Raw genomic sequence first — 19560 nt, forward strand, 5'->3', positions numbered from 1 at the left:
ATGTACTTTCAAACATAGTGGTGGTCGTCTAGGGATGTACAGGATGTATATCGTGCAGAGGAGTAGGAAAACTTGCCTTTATTGCAGAACAAATATTTACATTTTTAGTGTGAGTATTGAAAAAAGCTTAAAATTTTATCAAGATAATGATTCGAAACATAAGGCAAAGATTATAGGTACAGGAATATCAAATATATAAATGTTCGAAAGTTTTACACCCTCTTCCTCAGTCCCTGGATCTTAATCCTATAGAGAATCTAGTAACAAAGATTACGAGATGAATAGGATAAAACAAATGTAAATATTATCTTCAAAAAAATTATATTCAAACGTTTATCGAAACGTTTAAGACATGCGATGAAACAAAATTGTTTCGCTACTGACTATTGAAACTTTAATTCTGGTTTATGTAGCATTAATGTCCGAATAATTTTGTAAAACGGAAACTCGCTGTGATCTCATTGAATTTATAACATTACTGTACTACGTCAGGTTAGTTAACTAAGGTGTACGTATTTGTACAATAATTGCTTTATTGAAAGAAAGAAGTTTAATTTAGTTTCTTTCATACTTAATAAAGATATAAACAATTAAATTCAAGCATACCTTACTATCTGAATATTTTTGTGATTCACAGTATTTCCATAGATAAATGTAATAATGGAGACAAAAATAGTGCTGTGCTGCAATATCTTTTAAAAAATATTCTGCATCGATGAACACAAAGAGATCCGTCCTCTGTATGTGTGTAGTCGAGCCAACGTAGTCGACGATCTTTGAACTGCTTCGTTATACCTCAGGATATAATTAGTGTTACGTCAGAAGATGTGGCAAGTCTAAAGAGTTAATGTATGCTTCGCATCCCCGGAAAAAATAGGACTGAAAAACGACGGTGTGAGATCTTGCCTATATTAAAATGTCTATGTATCAATTTTCTGTCCATCGATAGTTAACCCTTTGCACTCGGATGTCCACTCTAAGGGGACACTATGAGTCCGGAATCGATGGCTCCGAGTGCAAAGGGTTAAGACTGCAATTACGTTCCAACGAATACGTTAGAACAACCAAAAAAAATTAATTCTCATGGAAAGGGTTACGTGATCAGTACACATTGATCATATGACTAGAGCTGTTCGGTGTCTGCCCGTACGGGCAGCGACATTCTTGCCCTGGGTGTACACAGAGCGGCAAACACAAAGCCACGCCCCTGCAGGCAAGGATACATGTACTTTTGTCACACGCATTGTTACAGCTACGTGGCAAGCTACGGCTGAGCTACAGCCTACCGCCACTCCACTAAGTCACTTGCCCGCTGATAGGATTGTTGGGCAGCCTGGTTTAGAGATATGTGAGGAGTTCCTCCAAAAGCGCTTCTCGAGATACAGTGAATTTCCGATATAAGTCCCCACAAGCCTCGCGTATACCAGTCCCTGGAACTACACACACCACCGCGGGGTATACCTCCGTGAGAGGCCAAGAAGCTCGAGAGCCGCCATCGCTGAGGAGTGTAACATAACATGGGTCGGGTACATCGGTGTGAGACCAGAAGACCACTACTAATACAATAACAAAACTTCTTTATTTTTCATTATTTTTTTACGAGACTTTCACTAATATATTTGTGGAATTTTTCTGACTAAAATGATACCAAATACGATATCATTCGGATCATATTTACACTAATTTTCCGTTAATGTAATTGTAATGGACAGCAACTGTCATCGGTCATTACACAGGTAAATATCATCAGAATTATATCAAGTTTGGTATCATTTCAATCAGAAAATGCTATGAATATGTTGGTGAAAGTCTCATAAAAAAATAATGAAAAATAAAGAAGTTTTGTAATTGGATTAGTAGTGGTCTTCGGGTCTCACACCGATATACTCGATCGTGTTATGTTACACTCCTCGGTGGCGACGGTTCTCGAGCTTCGCTGTCCGTTTTTATGTGCAACATTGTATCAGAGAAAGAAATTTTCTCAGCCTTTTTGTCCCTGTCCGTCTGTACGTCCCTGGTTTTAGCCATATAAACGCGAGAGTCATTTACATTTCCAGCGTGCACTGTGTATTTCAAAGCGAGAACGACAGATTTCGTCTAAATGTCCCTCGCCAGAACCGCGCAAGGGACTTGACATGTAAATGAAAGACACATAAATACATGTAACTATGCAATGCCTTTTAAGAATAAATACAAATGTAAAGTACAACGCTTTATGGTATTCGAAGTACATATTACAAAGCGGAAAAGCGCGACAATGTACAAACAAAATATTTAATCGACTTAATAAAATGAAAAGAAGAGGAGAGAAGAAAAGAAAAGAAAAGAAACGAAACTAAACGAAAGAACCAATGGACGCGATGAAGTCGTGCGAGAATGACCCAACGCGAGACAACGCTTCTTTGCTTCACAGGTTAAAGGGATCGAACTTCTTTGCCGAAGAACTGTGTCTGTATAGTGGGACTTTGTCTACATAAGGTCGGCGCACCTCTCACCTTCAGACGGACGACCATTCCACAAATAGAATCAGTAAGAAGCTTACGTAATCAACGCACGGGCGATTTCCAACGCAGTCTTGCGGACCAGAGTCCTGGGTTTTATGATACCGTGCAGCTTTATGTGAAAATGAATATTTTTCATGCAAAGGTTAATAAAGAACGAACAAAAAAATTGTGTTTCTTGGTCGATATTTATTAACATTTGCATTACACGTTTCCATTAGCTTTTTTATCATATTCATGATGGTAAACATGTTTTAATCGATCTCATTGATCAATTCCAGGATCATTTAGAATGGTGTAGTTTCATTTTATCGAGCGAGTTTGTTATCGCGAACCTAATATCCCTATGAAAGGCATTATAGTTTATCTGACAGCACTTAAACGGTTTTCAATTCTTCTTTATTGCGCCTAGAATCTCGAACACGTGATTATATTCTATAATACCTGTCAAAATATTTATAATATTTGCGGGGGCTTATTGCGGTGGGCTGCTGAATTACAGAAATTTGACAACAGAAATAATTGTTTAGAATTATATAAGATGTATGTATCGTACTTCCGTTTGTTCCTATTAGCTCTTACAGCCATAAAAGTTCATTCTTGCGTGCCACTGACGTTTTAGTATGAGATCTACCTTTCTACTGTGAATGTACCTTCAAAGTATTTACACACACAAAACGGTGCAAGGTGTAAGAAAAGTAATGGTCATCCATCCTAGGAATTAATCTACACTTCTGGATCGGTGGACATTTGTAAAGGAAACTTGCCGCAAAATTGTTTATAATATAATGTACAGGGTGTAAAGAAATGTTTGGTCTTTACTGCCATAGGCGCATCCTACATCTACGGATCGTTGACCTTGAATTTCAATAAACAAAAGAATTTCAAAAAGACAATAAACAAAAATTTGACCTTGAAATTCAAGGTCAAGGACAATTTTACGGCAACTTTTTTTTATCGATCCGAAAATGTAGAATATGCCAATGGTAGCTAAGTATGGGGCTTGAGTTCGTTCCCGAGTGGGTCAAGAGAGAACACGGAGAATGAGCGAGAGGCAAGAGGTAGCTACAGAACATAAAGTTGTCGGCGGCCGAGTAGCGATATCTTTTGTCGGAAAAGGCTATAATATGGCATACCCTCTCGTTCTTAAACGAAGCGGTGTCGAGCGAAAAACTTCAAAAGAAGAAGAGGGGATAGAAATTTCCTATTCTCGAAATAAACATTGGTCCCGTGTGTATCTCGAGACAGAACTCTATAAGCAAACTGTTACTTTATAAATTTCATCTAGACGAACTTTTATTTGAAAATTTTGATAAAGTATACTTACATTCCTTAAAGTCTAAGCTACAAAATGAGCTTGGATTAAGGATGGTGTTTTGAACAAGGATTTGCAAGAGGTTGCTGTCTTATTTCAGGTAAATAAGTAGCGAACCGTTACTGCAGTCGGTTCCCCATGCCCGTTGCCGTGTCCGTACACTCATAGGCTGTACGATGATTACATAAATACATATACACTGGCCCACGAAAGTATTCAACCGCCCCTTAAAACAGTATAATTTTTTTTAAATCGGACCAAATGGTCTGACTTTTTTTGAGCACTTAGAAGAATTGGTTTACCAAATGATGTGCAAAAAAGAATTTGAAAAAATTGCAACTGCTAAGAATTACATGAGAAAATAAAAAAGGCATTTTTTAAAACTTTTTTATTTGTGCCTGTAAAGAAAATTTAAAATATAAAATTTAAAATATATAAAAAAATTAAAAACTGAAAGCCGCGATAAAATGTCACGACGACGAACGTTGGACCGACGCTTTGCCAGCGATTTTATTAGGAGTAAGAGCAGCATTTCGCGACGACTTACAAGCGTCCACCGCGGAAATAGTTTATGGAGAACAATTGCGATTGCCCGCGGAATTCCTTTCGACGAAGGTCGCCGGTTCGCGGCACGGAAACAAAAAGGTCTTCGTCTATAAAGAGATAGCGACCGTTTCCCATGTTTTCGTAAGAGTCGACACGGCGCGAGGCCCGTTGCAGAACCCCTACGATGGACCGTTTCGAATTATTTCCCGCGCAGAAAAGACTTTCATTGTAGATATTAGAGGCATGAACGTAGATATAACGATAGATAGGCTTAAGCCGGCATATTTGTTTGTGTGCCCCGACGATCAAAGCCAACGCCAGACGTCATCAAGTACCGCGCAAACAGGTACAAGCGATATCGGACCGACTCCGATGCAAGAACCTGGACGGACGCGCTCAGGTAGACGGGTTACATTCCCAACGAGAGTGCAGGTCGGCCGTTAAAAAATTGCATAATGTAAATAGTTTGTAAATTTTGTATATAATGTAAATACTAGTTGTAATTTCGCACTGTAAGTGACGTTTGCACTGGCGAGGGGGTGATGTAGCGGCCATCGACACGTACAATTATCAACATTTGGCGTGCAAATGGTCGAGCGAGTTTATGGAACCCGTTGTCCCACAGCTGTTTTTGAAAAAGACGTTACTCGTCTTAGAAGTTTTTGTTATGGCACGTATTGGCCATTAGATTTTTACCTCCGGCCTCGACAGCTCGTGCGGGTACCATAAACGTCGAGGTTTCCGAAGGGACCCGGAAGCTAGGCAGGTAGGCGCCAGCCGGCCACGTCATGCACCGCGGGCCCGTAGGAAATCCCGCTGCATCACTAAATTTACGACACCGCCCCCGCGTTTAGGGAAAGCGCATCAAGGGCGCAGGAGTCCCCGAAGAAGTACCTGATTGGCTAAAAAGGCTAATTCAACCTCGGCCAATCAGGACGATCCAGGGAATAGGTAAAAAGCTCCGTAAACTTGAAGACCAGCGAGAGACCGTCAGACAGTCGAGACCGAGCGAACCTTCCGTGACGCATTATTAATAAAGTCTCTCAAGGAATAAAGCACGCTAAACCCTAAAACTTGTACCAAATCATTTCGTACACGCGAACCTATAGACCCTTCACATAATAAAAAAGTTTAAGTTTTGATTTAAAGGCCTGAGCTCACGCCAGTCTTTTTCATCTTTCCCGACCGCTTCGACTCTCCGCGACTCTTTCTTTCCCATACGCTGTCCTTTTTTGCGTCCGAAACTTTAATAGTTCATTACCCAAGTAAATATCATCGGAATCATATCATATTTGGTTTCATTTTTATTAGAAAAATGCAAGGAATATGTTGGCGAAAGTCCCATAAAAAAATAATGAAAAATAAAGAAGTTCTCGAGCTTTGCTGTCCTTTTCTACGTTTAGCAGTGCATCAAAGAATAGTGGGGTGTCGTCGGCAGCATTACTCCGCTGTGACGTTGACAGATAATTCATAGGAGACACGAATTACGACGTGTTTACCGACCGCGGTAAACTGTAAATGGCGGTAGACTACACTGTCCAACAAAATTAAACTTTTTTCGAGTTTTGCAATACCTGTTGCGTGATTCTTATACACTTTGTCATCCTAAAACCGAATCTGAAAGTAGAATTGCTCCATCACGCAACGTTTTCAAAAAATTTTGGTTTTTGTAAAAATGCCTGATTTTGATACGAAACGACGTGTTACGCAAAAACTAAACACGCGAGAAAGTTCAAATTTGAGTCAAGAGATAGAGGGGACTCTCCTCTACATATTCATATAGTCAATTATATTTTTATGTACTTCCTAATAGTTGTAAATGGTTGTTAAAGTTTGAAAATGTGCCGACGCGGGTACTTTGTACGCTCTATTTTTGTATTTATGTGAAAAATCCTTTATCTAGCAGGAATTTAGTATACAGGAATGCATTCTACAGACATTTCTGGTAAAGAAACCATTCACGAAAAGTATTTGGTTCCCTTAATGTACGAGAAGGATCAGAAAATGTTAATTGACAGCGTGTGCGCGACGCGTTCGCGCCAGACGGCCATTGCAGCCTTTTCGCGACTCGCCAGGGCCGTCGCTATGCGTAGTCGACGTTGGTACCACTCAAGTATGTCTTTGCTTACTATGTTTAATTAAATCCATTTTTTTTTGTCTTTTTGGGTGCCAATCATTACAAAAGATTATAAAAATACGAGTTATATTCACATTTCATTGTGGAAATGCTTAATAAAGAAAATTGAATACAAAAACTTACCTATTTCTGATGTAAACAAATTAAAAATGTTTCCGCCTTGCTTGACGTTTGTTCCTGGTATCCCGATTTCCAATAATAAGTGTCCAGCAGTAATCAGCAAGCATCCGCACATAAGTCTTTTCCTTTGTAACGTTTTTCATTGTTGAAATATCTTGATGAAAGATTAATGCTGGAATTGTATTCCTTGTTTTGATTTTAAAATAATTTCGTCATGAATATAACAAAAACAGTCCGGCTGATTTATACACTTCCGCGAGATTTTATCGATTTAATATAGAGCGATCTATGTCTTAATTATGTACTTCGATCAATAAAATCGATAAAAATAGTCCCATTTACATAGTGTTTGGACTTATTTTAATCGGAAGAATCTTGAATGTCCATTGGTATTACAATTACAAAAATAAGACAACAATTAGTGAAAATAAAATTTTCCAGTCACCGCATTGCTGCGGTCAATTTTCTTTATTAAGCATTTCCACAATGAAATGTGAATATAACTCGTATTTTTATAATCTTTTGTAATGATAGGCAACCAAAAAGACAAAAAAAAAATGTATTTAATTAAGCATAGTAAGCAAAGACATACTTGAGTGGTACCAACGTCGACTACGCATAGCGACGGCCCTGGCGAGTCGCGAAAAGGCTGCAATGGCCGTCTGGCGCGAACGCGTCGCGCACACGCTGTCAATTAACATTTTCTGATCCTTCTCGTACATTAAGGGAACCAAATACTTTTCGTGAATGGTTTCTTTACCAGAAATGTCTGTAGAATGCATTCCTGTATAGTAAATTCCTGCTAGATAAAGGATTTTTCACATAAATACAAAAATAGAGCGTACAAAGTACCCGCGTCGGCACATTTTCAAACTTTAACAACCATTTACAACTATTAGGAAGTACATAAAAATATAATTACCTATATGAATATGTAGAGGATAGTCCCCTCTATCTCTTGACTCAAATTTGAACTTTCTCGCGTGTTTAGTTTTTGCGTAACACGTCGTTTCGTATCAAAATCAGGCATTTTTACAAAAACCAAAATTTTTTGAAAACGTTGCGTGATGGAGCAATTCTACTTTCAGATTCGGTTTTAGGATGACAAAGTGTATAAGAATCACCCAACAGGTATTGCAAAATTTTTTTGGTGTTGGACAGTGCTATCACTGTCCTTTTCTACGTTCGGCACTTCATCAAAGAATAGTGTCCCGACCACGACAAGACCCGGGCTGCTGACATATGTATAACGCGGATTCACTGTACACACAATCGGAGACAAAAGTAAGTGCATAAAAGTCAGTTTTCAATGGTAGTGAAAATGGTTATTAATGATGTCCAATTAAAGAATTGTATTGTTATGTACTTCAATTTTATTGATTATATATTTTTATTGGATATACATTATTTTAGTAAACAATTGAAATTAATATTTACAGTTCTGCATAAAGAAATTATATTTAATGAATAAGACAACCAAATTCCGGAAAACAAAAGTAGAGGAAGGTGATGCAAGACGGGGTGAAGGGGCAAGATGGGGAACCCCCTGTATCTTGTGATATAAACGCAGCAGTTTATTGTCGCCGTCAGTGAAACACATGAACACGTAACGAAGTTAGATCATAATTTATGATTTATTGCGATTTCCTTGTTTTCTTTACTTTTAGCACCGGTGACATTGATACAATAATATATGTGAATCTAGCTGACTGTAAGATGAGTATATAATTTTATGCTTTTCTAAATAATGTTTCGAGCAGTGTTCATATGTTTTTAACGAGACGAGTTATCCCATCTTGCCCCTTACAAACCTAGAAATAAAAATCAAAGTTTCTCATTGTTCCAGGACGATTAGAAACTACAAACGGAAGACGGACCGAGGAAAATGGTCAGATGAAGCGATGCGAAACGCCATTACTGCTGTGATAGAAAACTAGATGGGTTATTACCTAGCAACGAAAAAGTATTCAGTCTCACAGAAGACACTAGAAAGAAAACTGTAAAACTAGCTCGTGAAAATCATAAAAAAATCTGTTTTGTCCCAAAACTCTCCGATATTCTCAGCAACAGAAGAAGCAGAGTTATTAGTTCAATATTTACAAGATATGGAAGGTAGACTTTTTGGATTTACAACTGACGATCTGAAGTTTTTAACCTACCGTCTAGCAACGAAAAACAAGAAAGCTCATCCTTTCAGTGATGATAAAGACAAAGCTGGAAAATGATTGGTTACTCAGTTTTTTTTTTAAACGTCACCCAGTCTTAGCGATTAGCGGAAAACACATCAGACAATGTCTATAAGTTATTAGGCGAGATCTAGGACAAACACCAACTAACTCCTGATCATGTATTTAATTGTGACGAGACTGGAGACTGTGTCAGTTGCTGCTACAAGTGAGTGCATTGGTTTCTGCTGAACGAGGTCAAACGATTATAGTCGAAATATGCTTCAGTTCAAATGGTCAATATATGTCTCCAATGTTAGCGTTCCCTCGTAAGAGGATGAAATCAGAATAATGGTACATACTCTTTCGGGTGCTTGGGGCGTGTGCAGTGACTCTGGATAGATGAAAACCGAGCTATTCTTGCAATGGTTTGGGAAATTCATTACTTGCGGTAGAGCAACTAAAGAAAATCTCGTTTTATTGCTGTTGGATGGTCACTGCACTCATACGAAAAACTTGAAAGTCGTTGATAAGGCAAAAGCAAGTGGCGTTAATACAGGGTGTCCCACGTAACAGTTTTCACGATTTTTTTAAGTACTTGCGATAATCTGACAAAAAATATTTTCAACAAAAGTTGATCAGTTTTCGATTGGCTATATATTGCAATAAAAAAGTTCGAAAAACATTTTTTTATAGTATTGTCAAGGTCACCTTCAGTTTTTTAAATGGCACTTTGTATTTTTGACTTAACAGTATTATAGCCCGTGTCAAGACGAATTCAACGACCTAGTATACCATGACCTTGGGATGACCTTGAAGGCGACGAAATGAAAATTTCAACAAAACACGACAATCTGCTTGAATGGGCGATAATAACTTGTGTTTATTATTAAGACTCGAAATTACATTCAAATCAGAAACCTTGACTAAATGAACGCAAACGATTTCGTAAAAAAGTCACATCAAATGGTCGAATTGAAATCCGTTTTGTTGTAGGCACAATTCCGTTCTTGGTTGTTTTGCATTGGTTGCTCTTACGATACTGTCGTAGCGAAGTTCTTCGCATGCTGTACAGATTCGCTGCTTTCAATGTTCCTTATATTGTATTGGAACAGCATAAACTATTGACTGTAAATGACCCCATAAAAAAAAATCAAGTGGCGAAAAATCGGGGGATCGTGGTGGCCAAGCAATAGGGCCATAAGTGTCCAACCAACGTTCTCCAAACTTTAAGGTAATTACGAACGATTCGAGCATTATGAGGTGAACGCACGGATTTCAAAACGGATTTCAATTGGAACATTTGATGTGACTTTTTTACGAAATCGTTTGCGTTCATTTAGTCAAGGTTTCTGAATTGAATGTAATTTCGAGTCTTAATAATAAACACAAGTTATTATCGCCCATTCAAGCAGATTGTCATGTTTTGTTGAAATTTTCATTTCTTCGCCTTCAAGGTCGTCCCAAGGTCATGGTATACTAGGTCGTTGAATTCGTCTTGACACGGGCTATAATACTGTTAAGTCAAAAATACAAAGTGCTATTTAAAAAAATGGAGGTGAAAACTGATCAACTTTTGTTGAAAATATTTTTTGTCAGATTATCGCAAGTACTTAAAAAATCGTGAAAACTGTTACGTTGGACACCCTGTATATTGTGTTCACTACCCCAGACTACAGCCACTCGATGTAGTGATTATGAAACCCCCAAACACATATTATTAAATCCAGAACGCGTAGTTACTACATTTCAAGTGGCGGAGCTGCTCAGCAAAACTTTTATTCAGGTAGCGATTATGTCAACTGCCATCGATGGTTATACAAAATGCGGAATCGGGCCATTTGATACCACTGTTTTTGCAGAAGCTGATTTTATCGCTTCTAGGACAACTTACATATATTCCTTTAAATGAAAGGGCAGGTGCTTGCTTCAAATGTTAACATACAAAATAAAAGAACGGAATCAAATCAAATGAATGATTGTCAACCTGGTTGATCACATTGGCCTCGTAGACAGATATGACCTCTGACCCAAAGGTGATATTTTTTTCTTTTAGTTAGCCCAAAAGAACTGATTCCCGTTTCAATCACAAAACAAAAGAATCGTGTGTTGAGAAAACATTCTCACTATATAAAAAGGAACTAGAAAACGTCATCATAAAGAAAAGAAAAAGACAGAAGAAGAGAAAGAAGAGAAAACAAAATTAAAAGAGGGACCAAATATGAAACTAAAAGAAATAGGGAAAAAGAACGGAGAAAAGAACAGGAAAAAGAAAGAAACAAAAAAAAACAAATGAGAAAGTCCTCGTCAGAATCGGAAGAAAACACCAAGGTATACGAAAACACTTCATGTTTGTATTGTAATGGGTTTTATTTGGAATCTGTGAACGGATGGTTAAAATGCCAAATATGTAGCAAATTGGCTCATTCCTCCTGTGCCGATGTAAGAGATGAGGAAAATGAAGCACATGTATGCCTTCTCTGAGAAGCCGATAAATTACTATTGTATATTTTTTGTTAATTGGTACCCCATCTTGCCCACGGGGGTACCTCGTGTTACCCCACCGGTGGACCAAATTGAGAAGAAAGAACTTTTTCTCAGTTTTTGTATTTATTTAATTAAATCCTTTACACAGTTAGCTGATTTATAATCAAACTGAAAGACCTATTACCAAAGAATGGTTCAGACGTAAAAGTGATTAGTAGATTATGAAAATCGATGTTTTATTCGTCATCAAACCTTAATTACCCCGTCTTTGTGGAAATGTTGTTCAAAGTTAATAAATGTAAACAGACGTCATGTGCTAGTGAGCGTTACACAGAGTTGTTTGAAACCACCATCTAGCAGTTCTCAGTTAACCTTCGTGGCAATGGGATTCTATCATAATATTAGGACTATTGTATCTAGACAGATATACATACATGTAAACGAAATTTCTATGAAATTCTTTTGTACGGATGGATGAAAGCGGCTTGCTTTTTCGAAAGCACCCTGTATATCGAGCTCGTGTTATAAATAGGAAAAGCTACGTGTTTTGCAATAAGCTGAAAAAGAAAACACGGAAGATTATTCAATGTTTTTTCTATTTCCGTTTGGCACAGAGTCAAGACAGAAAAGCTCGCGTAAACTTTTTTCGTACGTCAAACCGTTTCTGTTCCCACTTTCTTACCACAGCACGCCACGATCACGGTTGAACGCATGAAACGTAACAATGTGGTCAGACGGTGGTAACTCGGTTCGAGCGAGCTTATGGTTTCCAAAATAGATGGTCTCGCTCAAATGTATTAATAGACAAGCGGACGTCGCGAATCTTTCGTTGCAAAGCTATTATTGAGCCAAGATGGCCCCATTTCGGCATTTCGTAGCTTCCTATGTGCACGGAGAAAATGACCAATGTTATCAATACATATCAACGTTTAAAACGAAAATTGTCGAATTATGTGAAATGAACAAACTTTGAAAATGATCTCCATAAACTTCTGTATTCGTTCTTATACTTGTTGAATGCTTTATCGATATTAATTCTGATTTTACACGAAAACCTAGACATAACCTATAAAACCCCACTAAAACAAGATCAAGTAGATTTACACACAACACATACCCTCAGACACAATTATTTTTTAATATTTGTTGGCTTAAAAATAATGTACAAGCAAACGACTAATTAACTATAGCACTGTTACAATATTGCAACTGAAGCGCAATATTAAAACGGTATAGTGTCACATTTTAAATGCATTAAGTTCGCTGTACATGTTCACATGTAATATATGTAGAAAGCGTTATGCCGGGTCCTCACTGTGTAGGACTGTTCGCGAGCTGTTCGCCAACAGAAACTGCATCGCCAGCTGTTTGCTAGCTGTTCGCTAGCAGTTCCAGGTTTGTTTGCTTGGTGATTGCGGTTCGTTGTAGATCGTGCACATACGAAAATTATAAAATATGTCTGAAAATCTTTTTATTGTGTCAGCTACATGTTTAGTAATACAAGAAGATAGTGTTAAGAAAAAAAGGAAGCGACTTTAAGATTTTTAGCAACGGGTTATTCCTACTCAAGTTTAATGTAGTTGTTTAAAATATAGGAACAAGTCATTACTTTTATTTAATAAAAATCTGAAATTATTTAAATTTAAAAAATATTGTATTTTTCTCATCAACTGATAGATCTTCATGCGATCTTTAAAAAAGCCTTAACCCTTTGCGGTCGTATTAAGTTTATGGGGATAATATAAGATCAGTATGGTTCTTTGCTGTGGTGGCTGAAAGCAGACATACGACTAGAACGGTAAAAAAGCTTTGACGATTGAGGGTAGACATAAGACCGCAAAGGGTTAAGGATCATCCTAGATTGAAAATGTATTAGACCACTAGACTTTCAGCTCGTGAATATCCTTTGATGTACCGCTCAGCGAGCGAACACTGTTCGCTAAAGTGTCCAACTGCGGTCGACGAACAACAGTGTGGACCCTGCATTAGTGTCTAACATCTATCCTTTGGCAGATAGGATTATTTGAAAACTACCGATATCTATCCCAGAAAAATTTGAATAATTTTTTTAATTCTTGTGCAAATAATTACATACAAGCTGAGTCGCGAAAAACAGAACACTTGATTTTCTCTGTTGCTATGAAGGATAAACGAAAGTTTCAAAAGTGAAATGAAACCGTTCAAAGGGGGCAATACGATGATATAAACAGATTTTGTGTTTAAGGTTTTTTTTAGGTCATTTGAAGGTCGTCGGTATTTTTTGAAATAGCACTATGTATTTTTAACCTCATTGTGTCACAGCTAATGCCGAGAAGAGTTCAACGACCTAAGCACTATGACCTTGAAATGATCTTGAGTTCAGAAATCTAAGTTAAAATTGGTTAAAATTGGAATTACTGAACGGCTGATGGAAAATAATCTCCATCTAAATGTATACAAACAAGATTTAACTTTGAAACATTTACTGCGTGGCATTGTCATCTACTCATTGCGGCAGTGTATCCATATCAGTGCATCCATAGACTTCTCAATATGCGTTATTGAACACAAGAAAAGATCGATTTGATTGCTATGTATAATGAAAGTCATCAGTGTCTTAGAGGAGCCGTTCGACTGTATGAGGAGCGATTTCTTGAAAGCAATTGTCTGTCCCATTCGGATTGCTCAAATTTAATTAAATAATTTAAAGAGCCCGGTAGTGCCGGAAATAAAAGATATGGACGAATGAAAATTGCAACAAATTCAGCAAATACGATGAATGTTTTAAGTGCAGCAAATGTGAATCTACACATTAGCAGTAGACACCTCGCTCGAGAAAGTGGAATTAGCCAGTCAAGTATTATGCGATTACTGCATTCTCAAAAATTGCATCCGTATCACGTATTAGCTCATTAAGAACTCCACGGAAGAGATTTCGAATATCGTACGAATTTTTGTGAGTGGGGTCTAAGAAAAATGGCCGAGGATAGACAATTTTTTCATTAAGTCTTATTCACTGACAAGGCTTTATTTTCGAACCACGGAAAAATTAATTTAAGAAATATGCATTATTGGAGCAATAATAATCCGCTCTGGTTATGAGAAATTGAAAAGCAATGGCCATGGAGAACCCAAAATATCGGGTCGGATCGGGAACACGACATTTTTTCGGGTTCGGGACGGGTACCCGAAAAGTCGGGATTTCCTAAAGAATCGTGATTTTAAAGAAGAGTGTCATATGTTATTTCTTTGGGGAATCTCGAAATTTTCGGAAACCTTGAAATTTTCGAAAACCCGACCCGATCTCTTCCCGACTCGCCCCGACCATCGGGTTCCCAATATTTCGGGTTCTCGGACACCCCTACACACGATACATTTACTTTCCATGGACGCTGGTGTACAACTTGTCGAAGCCATTTCGGGTTTTCAGTGCACCAATAATATATATTATTTGTATTCAGTTGTCCATGGTTAGAAAAAGTAGCTTCGTCAGTAAAGAGAACGGTATAAGAGAAATGTTCATTTCTTTGTATTTGCTGCAATGCCCATGTACAAAAAGCAACACGATTCTCAAAGACGATGCCATGAAGCTCCTGATGTAAGGAAATATGGTATGGATGAAATTTATGACGTTGCAATATTCGGCACACACTTGCTTTGCAAATGCCTAAAGAACGTTCAATTTTTTTACAACTTGTAGTAGGATCAATATGGACTGTAGCCAATACAAAAGTTTCGGCATCTTGTCCAGTAGCAGGCTTTCACCGTTTTCTTTTGAGTGATTTAATACTTTCTGTTTTACAAAACAATTGAACTATGTGGTCAAAACTTTTTCGAGAAGGGTGATTCCTCTCAGGGTATCTTTCTGTGTACAGTTGTGATGCTTATACTGAGTTATGTTTAGCCTCACCATAAACTAAAATCATTTCTATCTTTTCTGCATCACTGTACACCATCGCTTCAGAGAAGTAACGTTATTTTCCACAATCGAATAAATCCCAATGAATTTTTTAAACGTACTGATTAGAGTCGTCGAAAGGAGAAGAATTTGTATCAGTGTTTACAATTTATTGCAAGCGTGTTTACAGTCATTAGTGAAGGTTCAAGAACATTTCTTGTAACCCTGGGGGATAATGCCATCGTTATTTCACTATTTACATCAAGTGCCCTACTTTTATGAATTTTTCATACTCAAGGTCACATGAAGGTCATAATATCACAGGTCGTTGGATTCGTCTTGATCTCGGCTATCATATAGCGATAATAAAAATATATCATTCAGAGCGTAAGTCTCTATGTGTCTCTTAATTAAATTTAAGTAATCAGCACTATTCATACGGCCTTGAATAAATTCTATTTCCGTTTTCCCTCTATAGCCGATACCTGCCCATATTATTACTCCACCACCACCACATTGTCGGCGACTTAATACCCTTTTCTCCTTTCTTAAATCGTGGAAATAGTATTTATATCCATCTGGACCATCCAAATTCAGTTTTTTTTCATCCGTGAATATAATTCGTTTCCACTGGTTTTTCCATTGAATATGCTCTACTGCAAAACTTAATCGGACGGTCTTATGTTTGTCTGTTAACGGCGGCTTTATAGCGAATTTCTACCGTTTTAAGTAGCTTGTTTTTTTAATTACTCTTTGTACTGTTTTAATAGATACGTTAATTCCACAATCCACTGCAATTTGTCGAGGCGTAAGTCCAGAATTCGAAGCTTTTCTCAAAATTAATTTTTTTTTCCCTTGTAGAAAGGGCTGCAGGTCTTCCCTTCGACTTCTGTTTCCCATATTTTTCGGGGTTTTGTAGAACATTCTGTATAACACACCGACTTCTTTTTAGTTTTTTTGCAATCTGTACTTGATTTTCTCCATTGGACTTTAACTGGAGTATTTTAATCTTCTCATCTTCGCTTAACGCTTTTCCTCGTCCCATAATCTAATTTTGGGTTAAAAAGTATTTAAACACTTATAAACTAACTATTAATAAGTAATTTCTATAAGATAAACTTGCACAGAACTGCACACTTCAACGTTTTCCAACAGACTGCTTCAAGTGCCTTAACATTTTGTCCACTTGAAATTTCGAAACAATGAAGCTTAAGGCCACAGTGCTCCGTGCTTTGTTTGTTTACACTGGTACGTGGCCTTGGAAGGAAGTTTCTCACTTATAACGTAGTTTACTGCTAATAACTTTAAGATATTACTAAATACGTATGAAATTTCTTATGTGTACAACGGTGCCTTATCATTTTGTCCACCAGTGTAGGTTCTCAATGCCACGCCGATCACGTTGTATGCTTACGTATCAAACAAATGAAAGCGGGCGCCCAGAAAAATTGGATCAATGACTACTTCATCAAAATATAGTTCCGGTATTTTTCGCTACGAGCGCTGTACTCTGTTCCCGATCTCTCTCGTCGTCAGCAGTCACTGTATCGGTAAAACAGAGGCCTATAGGAGCATGCGCGGCGCGACAGCGTGGATGGCGTGTACGTCTGCCCACGCCGATCGCAAGGGTCCGGGACTTTTCCATAGTGAAAAGAGCTAGATAAAAGTTCTACTCAGAAGTCCTACTTTTGCGTCATCGAGAAATGATTAGTAATATTTGGCAGCATGTTGTCCGCCAGAGAGGCCCGTAGGAGCATGAGCGGCGCGACAACGTGGATGGCGCTGTCGTAGCTTCGTTCGAATAGCCGTGCCGCGGCACACTCACACACCGTCTGGTCGGCGTGCATGTGTGCCGACGGCGATCGCAAGGGTTCGGGATGCCTCGAAAAATTCCCCAATAATGCAGAGACGGGACTTGTCAATGGTGAAAAGAGCTAGATAAAAGTTCAATCTAGGGTGGAAAGGTCCTCAGAAGTCCTACTTTTGCATCATCGAGAAATGGTTAGCAATATTCGGCAGCATGTCGTTTGTCAGGGAGGCTATGGGAACTGACATGGCGGCTCACTCACACACCGCCTGGTCGGCGTGTACGTGTGCCTACGAGGGTTGCAAGGGTCTGGAATTCCGCAACCCATTTCTCGATAATACAGGGATGTGAATTTTCAGTAATTGTTCGCACTAGATAAAAGGATCAACCTAACATGATGAATCCCTCAAAAATCCCAAAAAATTATGGTTTGCGAAATGTAAAAAATAGTTTGACAAACTATATTTAAACAATTGATTTTTTTCTAGTTTTTATCTCTAGATAGAAATGAACGCATTCTAAATATTTTCAGTAAAAATTTGATTTCTATAACTCTAATAGTCGAAAGCAACCTGTTGCGAATTAGCATCTTGCGCCGATGGCCCGCGCCGCACAGTGGTCCGGATCGCAGAATTTAGTGACATTTGTGTATAACTTTTGAACCGTTTGAGATATTGAAATGAGGTTTCAACTAAAAAAAATTGTAAAATAATCTCTTTCTAATCATACATGTTAGAAAATATTCTTTGTTTAATTTGTTAATTAATTATTTTTATAAACTTTTATTTAGTTGTTGAATCAGTTGCTTTCCTTATTAAAACCATTGTATAATAGTTCGAAATTCAAATCTTATAATTTTTTATATATAATGTAATTATGTTATTAAAATTTTTGATAAAATGTACAGGTATACAAGTTATTAAGTACGGTATCTAACGTCACAAATATATATTGCAAGCAAAAGTAATATTAATATTTTTTTAATTGATAAAATAAGAAGTATACTAATTAATCTTACCATTTTGTTGTTGAAGAAGTAGGTGGCTTTTGTTTTCTTTATTTTTTTAATAATTCTTTAGCCTCTGGACTGAATTGTTTGATTTTCTTCTTGCAAGGTCTTATTCTCGTTGCCGAAATATGTGGATCCGATGTTAATAACAATTTGTGCAGTGTATCTTCATTTGTAGCGATTCTAGAAATTTTCCGAGTATTTTTGGTTCTAATTTTTTTAAAATCTTTGTGTCTTGTTTCTTGAGCCTCTTCAGCTTGTTACGTGTGGAGACGTTCTCCACGTTCATTTCGATTAGAATTTCTAATCTCTTTTCTGAGAACGAAAAGCTTCCCAACAGGCCCCTTTTATTAACGAAAGATACCGTATGCCTTCTTTATATCAAAATCTCTAGACACTCCCTTCTGGCATCCGTTAATCAATATTCTGATAGGAAATAGCCCGGATAACCTTCATTAACCCCTTTCAACGAAAATCTAACTGAGGCCTACTTTTCATTAGAAGAGACAAAAAATGTGACTGTGACCCTACGCGACATTAAATCTTAAACAGAGTACCCTTTTCATTTTCAAGGTATATAAACCCGTTCAGTTTCATCCTCTTTGGTTCAGTTGAGAAGCGGTTCAGTCGAGATACAGACGCGGTTCAGTACTCGTGCAGTCACGTCGCGTCAATTCTAGTGAGATCCGGTTAAAGTCCCTTTCGAAACAATTCGTAACCTTATAGATTCCGTTAGTTCGGTATATATTCTATTTGGCATTCAACAATCGCTATCTAACCCCACATTGCCAGTGCGTCAACACCGTGCATCATAGGTAACAATTTCTCTAATTGTACACTTACTACATTCACTCGCGACATAAACAACAACATTTGTAATTATCTTAAATCAGAATATATTTGTCTTGTTTGTTAACTCGCGTAATCTACAATCCTTAATTATTGCCTAATATCCTAATCTAATAATTGAACGTTCCCACTTGATACAATCTTACTGCTCGGATTGTATCAATTAAATTATATATAAGTTACGAGGCTTACTAATATTAAATTCAAATCAACGAAGATTTCTCCAACCTAGTGGCTCCCCGATTTCGCATTGGGTTCTTCCGTATCCTAGCAGCTCCCTGGTTTCGCATCAGGTGCGTCTGTGAGTTATCCACCTTTCTTTTAAATCGGGTTCGCCACGTGTCTCTCCTAGTGACTCCCCGATTTCGCATTGGGTGCGTTCGCGAAATTTCATCCTCCTAGTAGCTCCTCGGTTTCGCATCGGGTGCGTCTGCGTTTGACTCCAACCTCCCAGAGGTTCCCTGATTTCGCATCAGGTGCGTCCTCGACGGCAACTATCCTAGCGGCTCCCCGATTTCGCATTGGGTGCGTCCGCGTACCTAACTAACAAATTGAAACCATATTCCTGGGGTAACAACCCCTCGCCGGCCTCTCGCGTTGCTCGCAACCCTGGCTCGTAACAAGATAATTGGCCAATCGGAAGTAATGCATGCTGTATTATCTCCTTTCCATGAATTAATAATTTATGAATTGAGGCTGGCATATAATACCACCCGTAGTGGTCAATAAAATATTTTGCTGTGCTTT

The 19560-nt window shown here is 37.9% G+C and overlaps 1 protein-coding gene, 2 long non-coding RNA genes and 1 pseudogene across 7 annotated transcripts in view; 2 read left to right on the top strand and 2 right to left on the bottom strand.

Annotated features, from left to right (window-relative positions):
- The window catches only part of LOC143356654 (uncharacterized), a 707545-nt gene that overhangs the window by 220702 nt on the left and 467283 nt on the right, over positions 1–19560 (top strand). The window lies entirely within an intron of this gene.
- Amph (amphiphysin) overlaps positions 1–19560 on the bottom strand; it is a 271285-nt gene that overhangs the window by 149947 nt on the left and 101778 nt on the right. The gene's annotated exons all lie outside the window — the stretch shown is intronic.
- Positions 8841–10696, top strand: LOC143356333 (uncharacterized; annotated as a pseudogene).
- On the bottom strand, positions 11136–12156 carry LOC143356224 (uncharacterized). Its single transcript, XR_013082636.1, has 3 exons — positions 11907–12156; positions 11524–11828; positions 11136–11448 (listed from the first exon to the last, which is right to left on the bottom strand). It is a non-coding gene; the product is annotated as an uncharacterized LOC143356224 (long non-coding RNA).

Source organism: Halictus rubicundus, chromosome 8 (assembly GCF_050948215.1).
Source record: "Halictus rubicundus isolate RS-2024b chromosome 8, iyHalRubi1_principal, whole genome shotgun sequence".
In the NCBI taxonomy this organism is placed as follows: Eukaryota; Metazoa; Arthropoda; class Insecta; order Hymenoptera; family Halictidae; genus Halictus; species Halictus rubicundus.